This window comes from Dipodomys merriami, unplaced genomic scaffold (genome assembly GCF_024711535.1).
Source record: "Dipodomys merriami isolate MVZ:Mamm:240054 unplaced genomic scaffold, mDipMer1.0.p SCAF_23, whole genome shotgun sequence".
NCBI classification, from domain to species: Eukaryota; Metazoa; Chordata; class Mammalia; order Rodentia; family Heteromyidae; genus Dipodomys; species Dipodomys merriami.
The window spans coordinates 20504009-20519751 of record NW_027203715.1 but is presented as its reverse complement, the minus strand read 5'-3'; positions in this window follow the sequence as shown (position 1 = coordinate 20519751).

Genomic DNA, 15743 nt, shown 5'->3' with positions numbered 1-15743 from the left:
TCTCTGCTCCAACGAGATGAAAACTCTGATAAGGTTGGAGGGTATATCGATTTTATGGTAGAAGGGTTAATGTTAAAAAGCCAAGGGAAATTCCTAAAACAGCACTGCCTAAAACATATCATTTAATTATTCTTATGGTATGTAAGTATATAAACATACAAATATGAATTGAGTGACAAATATGTGATTTACAAAATTCAATGACAACTAAGTCCAGAAAAACCTTCTCTATATTTATATAAACTAGTATATCTAGTGAGGATTTAAAATTTTTACAATACATAGTTTAACATTTATGTCAAAATATTTATTTTAACTGTTTATTTTTAGTCGGTTGTGGTGCTTGAAATCTGGGCCTGGACACTGTCCCTCAGCTCTTTAGCTCAAGACTAGTGCTGTACCCCTTGAACAACTGTCAGTTTTTTTGGTGGCTCATTGGAGATAAGAGAGTCGTCGACTTGACTGCTTAGGCTGGCTTTGAACCATGATTCTAAGCTCTCAGCCTCCTTACTAGGTAGGGTTACAAGCATGAGCTACTGGCTCCTAGATATATAATCATTTTTTACATATTTATAAATTATTGAGTGGTAATCCCATTTATTTATATTGTGTAATGATAAGCTCCATCATATCCATTAATTTCTGCATGTAACATTTCTTTTTAGTGAGAATGCACTAAAACGTATCTTCTGGGTATGATGAAATATCTATTCTTAACTATAATAACTTTGTTTCTTGTGGTATATAATTAATATATTTACTTTTATTCAAAGAAGTCTGCTAATTTAAGTTAAATAAAACATGATTTGTAAAGTGAAAGTAATTTTTGGCTTCATTGATTGTTTAAGTAAACAATTATGCCTTTTGTTTTCAATTATATTTCTGTGGGAATGTTTGATACTCATTGATTTAACTGTTAAAATTAATAACAGTTATATCAAGTTGATTCAAACTTGTATTTGAAAATTGCACACTTAACACAAATATACTTCCACTTTCCTCTACCACATAATTAAAATAACAGTAAAGCAAAGATTGGTGTTAGCCATTCATGTGTACAATCCTAGAACTCAGAGGGCTGAGACCTGAATATTTTAGTTCAATGTCAGTCCAAACAGACAAAAATGTGAAAACTTATCTCCAATTATCCAGCAAGAAACAGAAGGTGATCATGTGACTCAAGGATAGAGTATCATCAGCCATGAGCAAAAAGTACAAGGGAGACCATTAAACATCGAGTTCAAGCCCTACAAATGACATATACACACAAGACAACAACAAAATGTACTATGATTATCAATAATGAAGACAAAGTAGTAAAAAAGATCCTGAGAAAGACAGAAGATCATTCTGGAAGACAGAAATCATTTGACAGAATTTTGATTCATGAGAGGGAAAAGTCACAGCCATATTTGTACAATCTCATTGTAGTCATTTGCATTGAAACCTGGCTACTGGGTAACATGTGAAATAGTAGCTTGGACATACCTGACACAGGAGAAATTGCCTTTGACTATGAACCATCCCACTCTGCAAAAATTTAAAATCGTGTTTGTTAATTTAAATAAAACTTATTGTTAGAGACTGTTTGGTCGACACAGACTGAGATCCTTATTTTGAGGCTTCAGATCAATGTTTTGTTTATAACCACTTCGGTTTTACCCCCCTTCCCTTGTGCAGCTATACCTTACTTAGCTGGCACCAAGCCAAGTCTTTGAACTAGACACCCGTGCCTTAATCCCTCCCTTTCTCCAGCTACAACTCATTTCACATACTATCTCTGTCTTAGCACTAGTTGTTTTCTGACTAATCCCCATCAGAAATCGCTTATATTCATGTAAACCCACTATAAATAACCTAGTTAGAAAAGGGAGAAAGGGTTTACCATTGGCTGAGGCTCTCATCTGTAGGTTTGTTACCTAATAAATCTGTGCTACACTATCTCTTTTTTTCATGGCTTTTGAGTCTGACAAATGATTGTTTTGGTTTGATGTAATCCCATTTATCCAGACTTCCTTTGGAAATTTTGACCTATGCTAAGGAGCCCTCATGTTTCCCCTAACTCTTCCTGTAAGATTCCTAAGGCATCTGGACTTACATTGAGCGCTTCAATCCATTTGGAATTGATTCTGGTGCAGGAGGATATAAAATGATCTAATTTCACTTTTCTGTGTACAGCCAGTTAAACCAATTTTTTGAAGAGGCTGTTTTTCTTCCATCCTGTGTTTCTGGCTTCCTTATCAAAGACTATGTGCCTATAGGAGTGGATTCATTTCTGGAACTTCAATTCTGTTGTATTGATGGAATTGTGTGCTTCCATGGGAGAGAATGGCATTACCCCATTCTGAAGAAATGGAAAGACTGGGGGGGAAAGCTATTAAGTGAAATAAGCCAGATCCAATTAAATATATGCTACATGGTTTTCCTCTTTTCTAATAACTGGATATGCCCATAAATCTACATGTAAATCCGATAGATAGTAAAACACAAATAATTACACTTGGATATGATTAACAGCACTCTAAGCATTCACATGGCAAGAACAAGGGATGCTATTCTTAGGAGAGGATAACAATGGCTCAATAGCTATATGCATATTACCAGACAAATGTTGCTTATTGCAATGAACTCTAAGAATTAATCATATATATGAAATACATATATCTGTATATAATTTTAAAAGATGTCACAAATAACTGACTTCTCTGTAAACTCAAAAGCAAAATTCTAAGTTCAGAAGATAAAATTGAGGAGTTTTCAACACAAATCAAAATACATAGGAGAAAACGTGGGAGAAAATATAAGATGAAAAGTATAATAGCTAACTATTGAAGAATTCATAAACAATTTTCAAAACTATACAAAAGAGCTTGGGTACAGCTAAGTTGTAGAACTAGACTGATATATACAAAGCCATGATTTCAATCTCCAAACCTAAAGGTCTAATAATAAGTTAATAAATAGTAATAATACAATATTTACTTGAAGTAAATGCTTTTATATTAGAGAGGCCTGAATCCTAAAACAGTAAACAAAATACTCTCAATTCTTGTATCCAATGAAATGAAACCAAGAATGAAGAGCAAATAGTTTCTTTTTATCCATTCCTTTCATTTTCTGTTTTCTACTTTTCTTTTTCCTTTGGCACTACTGGTGCTTGAAATTGCTACGGCTCTAACCACTTTAGATTATTTTTCAGGCCAAGCCTCCCTTGAGCAATGATCTCTTACCTATGGCTTCCACATCGTGAGATAACAGGAAAATTACACAATATCTAGCTTTCTTTGTTTTTGTAGTTTTTTTTACGATTTTTTTGTCAAAACTGTCCATGATATCAGTCTTCTAAATCTCTGCCTCCTAATTAGCAAGGTATATTTAATCTTAAGTTTGGGAGCAGACTAGATTTTAATGTAAACATTCAATATTTACTTCTGTTTTCTAGATATCATTAAATTATATTGCGGTTAGTAGGGATCTTTATGATGTTGTAAGAACACACATAATTCCCTTGAAACCTTTTTCCAATTTATTTAAATATTTCTATTATACATCACAAATATGACATTAATATTTCACAAGTATCATACGGAGACTTCAGTTACTTTATTTTGTGACATATTAACCCCAATATAATTTTATCAAGTCTATATGAATATACAATATTTGCAGATACATTATTTAGAGAATTAATTCATATTATTTACTTTTAATATTTTTGGGTAAGTACTTGGGTTCAAATTCAGAGCCTTGCATTTGCCACTTGAATCATGCCATATCAAGCAATTTTTGCTTTGTTTTTGATATAGAATCTTGCATTGTTTATTCCTAAGCTACCTATATACTGAACTTCCTAGTTGCATGTCCAGTAATAGGTAGGATGACATCCACACGTTGGCACACCGAGATTTTATTGATTGAGATGGAGGTGTCTTGTATGTTTTCCAGTTTGACCTTGAACTGCGACTATCCACGTTTCTATTTTCAGAGTAGCTAGGATTATAAGTATAAACCACCTCATTTGGCTTTTATTATTTATGTTTACGAAAAGTCTGAAAGTATGAGAAAATCATCTAGAGTTTACTGCTATACCCAGATTCTAGGTTATACATTTGGTTGTTCTTTCACAAACTGTTTTGTGACAAACTGTTTTATATAGCGGTATGGCACATCAATAATGCAAATATATATTGCTAATGCCATTTCAAACAGCTGTGATGATCTAATTTCTACGTGTGGATTTGTTTCCTGGGAAAACATCTTGAGTACATAGGCCAAAAATTTGATAGTCCTAACAAGCAAAAATTTGCTTCCATTATGATCAGCAGTTTGCAAAGAGTGGTTCCATGACTGTAGAGGACACTGATCACAGGGGAATTCCCTGCTGTGACCCTAAAATAAATCTGCTCTTTTCAAACTAGCAGAATGGTAAAAATTTTTCAAAATTATTATATGGGAACTTTCTTGATCTGATAAAGAGTATTGCATTAGAATGAAAGTATTCCCAGTTGCTCCGAAATCAGGCAAAGATGTCATCCATTTCTATTCAAACACATAGCAGGCATTTTTGCTAATATAATGAAGCAAAATACAAAATTCTTGTTAAATAGCTTTTATTCATATTATATAAAGAACTCTTAAATACATGAATCATACAATAAATAACCCAATTAAGCAGATACATAGAAAAGGCAAATAAGCACATCAAAAACCCATACATTACAATACTGTTGTAGAAATTCTTCCAAATGGGTTCAGATAATGCTTTTTGCAATGTAACGAATGTTAGTAATTTCACTATCTTGAGACTTAAAAATAAAATTTAAAGGGAAATACATAAAGAACTTCAGAATTCATGGAATTCTTGTTTCATGTTCTGTACATAATACTTCACAAAAGGTATATTTTTTGGGGGGGATCCTTTCTTGGGGCCTGAACTCTGGGATTGGATGTTGTCCCTCAGCTCTTTAGCTCAAGGCTAGCGCTCTACCACTTGAACCACATGCTACTTCCAGCTTTTTTTTTCTTTTTGCTTATGTGGTGCTGAGGAATAGAACCCAGGGCCTCAGGCATGCAAGGCAAGTGCTCTAACACTGAGCCACCTTCCCAAGGTATATTCTTTAATTCTAGAAAACACTAATATTTTTATCTGTTTACAGGAAAAACAACAACACATGACAACTCTAAGAAACATGTCCAATGTCACCCAGCTAGCAAAAGAGTTTTAGATATTAGTATAGTCACGGGGTTTCCAAATCATGAATTGAATCTGAGCCATGGATTCTGGTTCTGCTCAGTCTCAATTGTCATTTACACATCACCTTTCAGAAACACACCAATTCTCCTCGTGCCTCCATTTCTGCATTTTTAAAATGAAGATAACATTCTTCCAACCCTAGATGATGAGATAGGTAACACCATCAGATGACACAGAACACATATTTGCATTATTGTGATTTATCTAACAATTGTTGAATAGTTTCGATAAAAATCTATGAAAAAATTATCTTACAGCTTTTATAAAAATCTCAACCACTCACAATAAAAAATATTTAAAAAATCTCAACCATAATTTTATTGTCTTAACACCTTGCTTGAAAGTGTATCCCAAATACCAACAGAATTTACCGTAATTTTTCAAGTTGATAAATCAAATCAATCCTCCTCTTCTCTTGAGAAATAAATTCTCTTTATGAGCTCCTCACATTCTGACACATAGCTATGAAGTGCAATTTCTTGAGCCCATTATCTCTCATTTTCACCTCATTGAAATCTGCTTGACAAAATTGTCCTGTTACAAAGCTGGTTGCAAAGACTTTCCTGTGATTTCCCCAAATGATGGTAGTCATTTCTGTAAGTGACTTCGTAAACATTTTAAGGCAATTGAGGAAGGAAATTATAGCAGAAAGTTCCACAGGAAATATCTTGAAATTTGTATTATAATCTTTCTTCCTTTTTCTTGTCTCTTTTTCTCAGGAGAAGGGATTGAACTCAAGGCCTCAAACTTGCTGGATAATTGCTATTGAATCATATACCTAGCACTTTGTTTAGCTTTAGATTGATTTTCAGATAGTTTCTTATTAACTGCCGAGGCTAGCCTCAAATCATGACCCTCCTACTACTGCCTCTCTTATAACCATGTGGCACCATGGTGTTTTAAGTATTGAAGTCCCAGTATTATACTTTTACCATACCAACTGCAAACCTCCTATACATTCCAGATTCTAGCTCACAAGTAGTTAGAATTATTGACATGTACCTCTATACCAAGCTGAATTTTCTTAAAAAGTAATCTTCAGTAGCTCTGCTAACAAAGAACTATTCATTCACTTCTCTTTAGTCTCCACTTCTCTGCCTCTGTAACTTCTTTCTCATTTTTCTCCGCACTGAATCAGGCAAGTTTGTGATAACTTCAGTTTTGTTAATGTTTTCAAAATATTCCTTGTTAGTCTAAATTCTTCATTCCTCATGTTTTATATCATAGTGATTTTCCATACCAAAAATATTTGTCTCAGCTAGGAGAGGTGACTGATGCCTGCAATCCTAGTTACTCTGGAGGCTGAGATGTAAAATTTTGGTTGGAAGCCAGATAATATTTTCTATCTAAAAGGAACCTGGGTGCCTCCTAGAAACATAAAAAATATTTCATATTTGTTATAATAACAGCTTACAAATTTAAAGTTATTCACTTGAGAAGCTTAATAGAAACAAGGAAGCAAACATGAATTTCTCTCAGGAAATCCAAGTCATTCATTACAACCCTTACTTGATTTGTGAAAGAGATGAAATCTCATTCAGAAAACATAGCTAGGTTCCATTATTACATTCTCATTTCTGTCTTTATCAAGATGATTCAGAGGAAACAGTCCTAAACAGATATGAGCCTGGAACATATTGTAAATGCCAGCATTGAATGATCTCTCCATGGTTAGAAAGAAAATCTTCACAAATTTTCATGCACCTGAACAACTCATACTATTGCTTCACTCTGAGCCTGGATGAGTTTTCCCATTTGTCCTTCTGTGGCACTGCTTCTATGTCAGGTGTGTGTCTTTCATTTTATTCGGCCGAAGTGGACTCTTATTTCTGCTTGCAAACATTCTGAGAAGCTTTTGCCAGGCCACAAGTACTACAGATAAAATTTTAATCCCATATTCTCCTCTCACAGTTCTCCTGTCATGAAAAGCTGTTTACTGAATAAAATGGAGCAATGATTGCACAGTGATATAAACCTGAGCAAGCATTATCACACTAGTCATAACACCAGAAAAGAACAAGTAGAGGAATCATTATCTGAGTATCACCAGTATCAAATTACCTATTGCTCCACATGTTTAATTGGGACAACTAATAGATGTTTTGCTAGCTGCCAGTGGCTCACACCAGCAATCATAGTTACTCAGGAGACTGAGGTCTAAAGACTGTGGTTTAAAATGAGCCCAAGATAGAAAGTCCATGAGATTCTTACCTCCAATTAACTACCATAAAGCTGGAAGTGATACTGTGGCTCAAGTGGAAGAGTGCTAACCTTTAGCAAAGCAGCTCAGGGACAGCACTCAGGTCCCAAAACCAGCACACACACAAAGATAGATGCTTCTAGTTCCTGGCCATGTTCTTGTTTATAATGCTTCTTTTGGTGAAGATTTTGTAAGTCAAATAATCTTGATGCAAAGTAATAGCTATGCTGTCTTGGGCTTGTAGTCCTCAGCTTCATCTTCCTTGCCTGTACAATGAACAAATTTCTTTGCCAAACTTGTGCAGTGGGAGAATCCAGTCATAATATTCAATGTACATGCGTGAAAATGTGAACACGTAAACGGAGGGGTTGGGGTTGGGTGAGATAGAGAATAATGATCAAATTGATGACATCGATCAAGATGTACTCACAAACCGACATATTAAATTAAAACTCCTTTGTACACTACTTATGTATGATTTTGTAAGTAGAAAAAAATAAAACCAGTGCTTTTGTGCAATCCACACATCTTAGGTATAGATTGCTCAAAGCTGTTTCTTTTAAAGTATACAAGACAGAGAAGAGTGGAACAAATAATTTCCAGAATACAACTGATCAACTCTACCCCAACGTTGACATCAATAGTGATGTTGTTCATACACCCTTGATTTCATGCACTGAGAATACATATCCTCCCATCCCCCAATCCTGGGTTTAAATTCAGGGCCAAGATTCTGTCCCCCCCGCCCCCCACTCATAGCTAATGCTCTAACATTTGACCCACAGATCCAATTCAGGCCTTTTGTTTAATTGGAGATGAGTCTCATGGATTTTCCTGCCCAGACTGACTTCAAATCATAATCCTCAGATCTCAAGCTCGGTATATAGGTGTCAGCCATCAGTACCCAGCTTGAGAACTCACTTTTCCACTGTAATTCTCCTTCCCAAAACTTCATAGCCCCAAACTTGGGAGAAAAGATTCAGACAGCCCCCAATTGAAGAATATTCTATAGAATCTCCTGTCCCATACACCTAAAATGGGAGAAACGCTATCTCTCTCCCTTTGATGAAAAAATAGATGTTAGATTATTATATGATAATAATAGTAGATTTTATTATAATGCTCTCAATATCTATTCCCATCCCCATTGATACCAGGCTTGGTTGTAGAACTTACTTTGACAAATGACATGTGAGAAGTGATGGCATGTGTCTTTTCTGAGCTTTAGCCCTGTGTTTTTCACTCTTTGCATCCCCTGGGAACCTCCAGCAGTCAGTCTGGATCACAGAATGGACACCATGCTGAGTGGAAGTGGATATTGAATAGGCTTTGTAGCATGAGAGAGAGTAATCAAAATTGTAAGGTATTGCGTCCTTGGGGTTGGTTTCCCCAGTAAAATTAAGCTCACATTGAGGTCCCAGCTCTAGGTAGTCTAGGTCTCTTTCTCTCTATTCCCTCCCACTTCCTTCTCATTCTTCCTGAATATTTCCTCTTTCTCCTCAGGTGACACCAATTCTTGAGTCTCCTTATCCTAGAAACTGGTTTTAGGGTAAAACATTGTGGCTTTCTGTTTTACATTTTCTCTTAAGTGTTTCTTCACTTTTGTATTTCTGGAGTTTTCAGCCAGAAGCTCCCAAGTGTGATGGATCTTCAGATAAAAACCCTCTGCCAGGCCTGAGAACGTGGCAGAGTGGTAGAGTGTTTGCTTTGCATGCATGAGGCCCTAGGTTCGATTCCTCAGCCCCACATAAGCAGTAAAAGCTGGAAGTGACACTGTGGCTCAAGTGGGATAGTGCTAGCCTTGAGCTGAAGAGTTCAGGGACAGTGCCCAGGCCCAGAATTCAAGCCCCAAAACCGACCAAAAACATTTTTACACGAAGTAAGCCTGGCCCAAGGAGCATAGGTCCCATGGTTTCTCTTATCAATAATTAGTACATGTCTGAGACAAGCAGAAACTGTCAGATAACTTGATGTTAGGTGAAATGAGCCCCAAGATAAGAATTCAATTTTTTTCTTTCTTTTCATATTTATAAATGATTCCTTTGTTGCTTTGCATGTCCCTCCCCCACGGTATGCCCCCTGTGTTCACTGCACTTGATGTTGGCATACTTTGTGCAGGGGAAGTGAAAAAAACAAATTATTTAAATTGGGATACAGGTGGATCCATTGCAACAATGAGATGTGCAAGACGTTATGTTGAAAAACGAACTTTACAACTTTGGTAGGAGGGGGGTCTGAGGAGGAACCATGGGGTGGGGTCGGGGAGTTGGGAAGGGATAGGAAGGGGAATCAAAGGAGGCCGCCACAATACTTGATAAGGTATGTACTCATTACCTTGCCCATGTACTTGTAACCCTTCTGTATGGTATTTACACAATTTTAAAAAATAAATTCCTCTGCCACATCTGCCTTGTTTGCTTTCACTCCCCTCATGTTGGCATACTAGGAGGCAAGAATAACATGAAGCTCCAGAAACATTTTGGATAGAAAAAGAAACCACCGCATGGGAAGTGAGGGGTGTATTACAAGAGATTGGAGCTGAACACAGGTAGAAGGTATCACAGCTTCATCTTCAGCTGTCTTCTGAATCATTGCCCTGTTACCAGCTGTAAACCTTTGCTCCAAAATCTATGTGGCGAATTCTGCAATTCTTACTGAATCATCCACACACAGAGACTTAGTTAGGCATTCAGTATGACATAAAATATACATTTCTTAAATCAGAGAAATCTGTACCAGAGAAAATGTGAAGTAAAAACTTCATTTAATCAGGTTCACTTCATTTTTACATGCTTATAATTTGACTGAGAGAACAATATCAAATTCTCTTAGCCTTCACAAAATCAAAATATCCAAGCAATGCACCACTGTAATGAAAAAAAAAAACGTTTTACTAAAGTGAGTATTTGGAATGGGAAAATTCAAATATTATAAAACTTAAAAATTGATCAAATACCAAAAGAAAAAAAATACATTGATCAATAATGAAATACCAATTTGTTTAGTAAATAAATAAAATGTTTGAGATTCTTATCCACATAGGAAATACATAGGAAAGTAAATAGGAAAGTCACTGAGATCCCATCTTACACACCAGAATAGCTATCACCAGGCAAATAAACAAACTCCTGGAGAGATTGAAATAAATCAGGAACTGTGTTTGGTGGTGTGGCATTATAAACTAGTGCAACCCATATGGAGATCATGATGGAAATTTACAAAAAAGACACATATCTTGAAGACCATTATTGCAAATTGGATCCATACTGAAAGAATATAAATCAATATGAACATACATGTTCATGGCAGCAATATTCATAGCCACTAAGCTGTGTAATCAACGTGGATGTTCCATAAGGAAAGAATAAAAAAATGCACCTTTCATAGCTATAAACATGTTTTGGTATATAAGAGAAGTGGATGTTCCTATTATACCATTGATAAATATTTTTCGATAGATACCTAATCCTAATTTCACTGGGTTTTGTGGTATTGTGTTTTTTCTTTAATGAAGGACTTCCGTATTGATTTCAGAGCAGTTACAATAGGATGAAAATATTATATAAAATGTGCATATTAGATAAAAATTTAAATACATCAGTGACCACATACAGATCATCATATAGAGTTTATAATTTTAAGCAATTTTAAGAAGGCAACAGTAGGGGGAAAAGACAATGTTAGAAGCTTAATAACAAATATACAGATATGGAAAAATACAAAAAAAATGGTGGAACTAATTAGTGTTAACAGTAACACAACATTTTCCTCAAGTTTTAAAAATGAAACTATTAAAATAATACTTAATAACATCAAATAACTATGGCATGGAAGCAAATATAGCATAGACATATTTTCCCCAATATTTGTTTTATTTTTTAACAAATGGATTAAAACAAAATGTAATTACATGTCTGAAGTTGATAACACTTTCAAGTGTCATTGATTGAATCCAGCAAAGGAAAGTAACCGACAAGTACAGGGTAAGAACAACCTCGGTTATGGAAGAAGATACTTAGTAGAACTTGGTGAGGAAAGAATGTTCTCCTTTTTCCTCATCAAAATAGGACAAATACTTTTTGAGAGAACACTTGTAATGTAGTCAGAGCAGTGGAGTTACTAATTTAGGTAATAATTTACTACTTTTATTCCCTAATCTTGTGATATGATTCCCAAATTATGTGAGTGAGCCTAGATTTTCTGAGCCCTTTTTCACCCAGAGTTTCTAATTGCTCCCCATGCCAATGATTCTTCTGCTACTCTCATTTCTTTTTGTTTCTCAACTCAAATCCTGAGACCTTTAGTTTCATGAGAAAGAGCTGAAGAATTATGAGGATGGCCTGGTGTCTGAGGTAACATCCACTCCTGTTCGGAGGATCTGGGAAAGGACTACCACGTGGGCCTCATAATCAGATATTAATTGACCTCTTTGGAAATGGAGAAACTCACTCCCTCAGGCAGAATCTGTCATTCCTTGACTTTCTCTGAAGGGATTTGGTAATAGGGAACAATTCAGAGAATGAGCTTTCCCATCACCCACCACAGCCTTGTTAGAATGAACAGGATCAAAATTAAAAGTGCCCTCAGTTCCCATAGGGCTAATCAAAAGCCAAGATATCATACATTCCTCCTCATCAGAGATCTTCTGGTAGGAATAGAATCTGGGCAAAGTTTAAGATGGAGATAAAATGAGACTGGGCCTAAGAAGGACACAAAAGAATGACCCTCTGTTTGACTACAAGTGAGTTGTGTAGTGAGACATGACAACTTCCTTCATATATGAAATTCACTAGGTGAGTTATCTCACTGCCACTTTGCAGGAGATCAGTGTCCCCAAAGGAGAAGTTGTTAAATGTTGTGACTGCCAGTTTGCTCTCTAGGCTGTTGTCTCTCCCACCCCTTCCCATGCCAGGAATGCATTGCTTCTTTTTGGCACTCAACTACTTGTCCTGACTCTTAAGCAGGAATACTGTAGGCTATTCTTTTGCCAACCTCTTGCATTTGAGGTGGAATAGGCCCATGCACTGCTCATGCCAAAGAGTAAATTCAAGAAGGTGAGTATAAGCTCATATTTGCATCGAAAAATAATCATATAGAAAGAATTAAATGAAATTAATAATTGAGAGATTTAGGGTTTATAGCAGCTAAATTTAAGTAATTATTACTAACACATCTAGAATCATGGATTAGGAAGGGAACAGTGAAGTAGTTTCAATATAATTTGCAAAAGATACACCATAGCCATAACAGGAGATGAGAGTGTGAAGGAACTATTGGCATAGTTCCAGTAACTATCTTAGGAGTGACATTGCATAGGATGCTTTTAGAATAATATCTAAAACAGAGGAACTTGCTTGGCACTGGTGGCTCACCCCTGTGATCCTAGCTACCCTGGAGGCTGAGATCTGAGTATTATGATTCAAAGCATGTCCAGACAGAAAAAGCCAGAAGTGGTATATGGCTCAAGTTGTAGAGCACTAGCATTGAGCTCAGGGACACTGCCTAGGCCATGAGTTCAAGCTTCTGGATCAGAAATACAACAACAACAATACAATAATGATAAAAAGCAATAAAAGAATGACTGAAAGATATGTGATGGAATAAGGCTGATGTGTAACTGTTTATGAAACCTACAAAATTTGGAGGCAAATGATATCTATTCATGACTAATCAAGGATGCAAAGCAAATGTCAAATTACTCTTCTCAAAAACTTCAAACTTGGGCTGGGTTGGTGGTTCAGTGGTAGAATGCTTGCCTGGCATGCATGAGGCCTTGGGTTCTATTTCTCAGCTCCACATAAGTTGAAAAACCAGAAGTGGAGCTATGGCGCAAGTGGTAGAGCACGAACCTTGAGCTGAAGAGGTGAGGGACAGTGCCCAAGCCCAGAGGTCAGGCCCCATGACTGGCCAAAACAAAACAAAACAAAACAAAACAATAAAACTAAATTAAATTGCCAAACATAACTTTTCTCATAATTGAGGAGAGGCTTCTTTTACAGGAATTCTCCTTATCTAGCTTAAGGTGATCAGAACTTCAGTAGAATTTTCCTGTTGAGATGTAATGTGCCTAACTGTACTGAAGCTAATCATGGCTAGGAAAGTATGGACTGATATGTTTGTTGTATTTTTCCTCATAAATATATAATATTCTCAGGTATTATATGAAATATATTTTATAATAAACAATATATTATACATTATATATAATATATTAAATATATTATAATATAACATACATATTAACAGACTTCCTAATTTTAGTTAGGAACAAGCAACATATTAAAAGAAAAATGCTTGAATCTCTGAGTAATTTCTCTACAAAAGGACAATTCCACGTTTCATTCTTATTACCCAAAGACCAACATAGGAAAGCGATGCCCATGGAGGTGGTTCCCTGGATTTTGGAAACTGTTATTGCATATATATATATATATATATATATATATATATATATATATATATATGAAATATTGTTTTATACTAGTGAATATATCTAAAACTATAATAACAGATAAATAAGTGAACACCTATGTGCACACACACTCAATCACTTTCAAATATAAGAATTTCTTTTCTGTGCTGCCTATTCACCTACAGAGAGAGTACATGAGTTGCCATTGAATTGTCCTGGAAGTTCTTTATCTGGCTACTCTAGCTTCACATCCTTTGTTCTGTAAGTAGTCAGATGTTATGTGTTCAACATACTTGTTACAGGCAAAAGTATCCACCCTGACATACAGAGAAACATGGATTTCAGAAATGCCACAAATAAGTGTGAGGTACACAGTACTTTTCATAATTGAATAGATTACATATTTATTAGAAAGCTCATAAGAAAAAATATTCAGTGTAGGATGAAACACTTCAGAAAACAACAGTTTAAATTACGTATAACTGGGTGGAGGTAGCTCATGCCTGTAATATTTGCTAATCTGGAGGCTGGAATATGAGGAACACAGTTCAAAGCCAGGTTGAGAAAAGCCCCCGCGGGACACTTATCACCAATTAATCATTGAAAATTAAAATTGATTCTGTGGCTCGAAGTTGTAGAGAGCTAACCGTGAGCAAAAGACATCAGGATTAGTGCCCAGGCTCTGAGTTCAAATTCTGAAATAGATAAGAAATAAAATAAAAAATAAATTGCATATAATTTTTTACCAACTCTGTAAAAGGAAAATAGGATATGACACATGGCAACATAAGACTTCAAATTACAAAGTTCCAGGGCATTTCCTCACTCTTGAAAACTAGGAGTAATCCATATCAAGAAAAAAGATAAACAATTTATACCAAATTTCAAAATATATTATACAAAGTAAATGCAGCAAACATGCATTCCACAGTCTAGTAACATCATATTGTATAAAGAATCTGATTAACTAATTCATGAAAACCAATACTATGCAGTTAAAACATCCAATATGTCAGGTGTCAACTTTGCACAATACTTTCAATCTATGAAGTCTGTTTTGTATATTTTCAAGCCCTATCCATCCCACAATGGCAGAAAGCTCTTCCTGAGAAAGTCCAGAGACCTGTCTACTGTGAGTGCTCAATGTAGACCAGTTTCCATTCTCTATTATTTGGGCATGTTATAGACTGAATATCTGATAACTTGGAAAAGGCACAATTTGGGACTGGCTTCCATCTATGTTTGGGCCAAGGGATAATTGACCTTACCAATTTCTTAAATTTTAGGTCATCACATACTCACTTCGTAGCCCTTAAACATTAAAAATACCTATCCATATAAGTCTGCATTACATACTTATTACTGTTTTTCTTCATTTGTCATGTTTTACATATTTGTGTATCCCAGTGTTTGTTCTGTAATATTCATTCTCATGGTTGTTATCACTGAATACGTGTAATTATTTCTGTTTTTTCTCTCCAGCTCTGTTTTTTCTTTAATTCAAGTCCTTAATAGCATCCTGTCTACTGACAACTAGCTACTGATTTTAACAAACTAAAAAGAACCCAAAGTGAGCTTTGATCTTTATATACATACCTATTCCTCATTACTATTTAATTAAGTGATAACTCTTCTAGTTGTCTTGTCAAAATACCTGGAAGTCATTTCAGACTTACATACTTTTCACACGTCATATTTAATCTATGACCAGGTTTCAACAAATTAACTAACAGAATATTTTAGGAACCATACATACATAAAATATGTGTGCTAGTACTATGAATTAAATTCAGAGCCTAGGTTCTTTTACTTTTCTTTTTTGCTCAGGCTGGCAGGCTTCCATTTGAACCACAGCTCAACTTTTAGCTTTTTGGTTC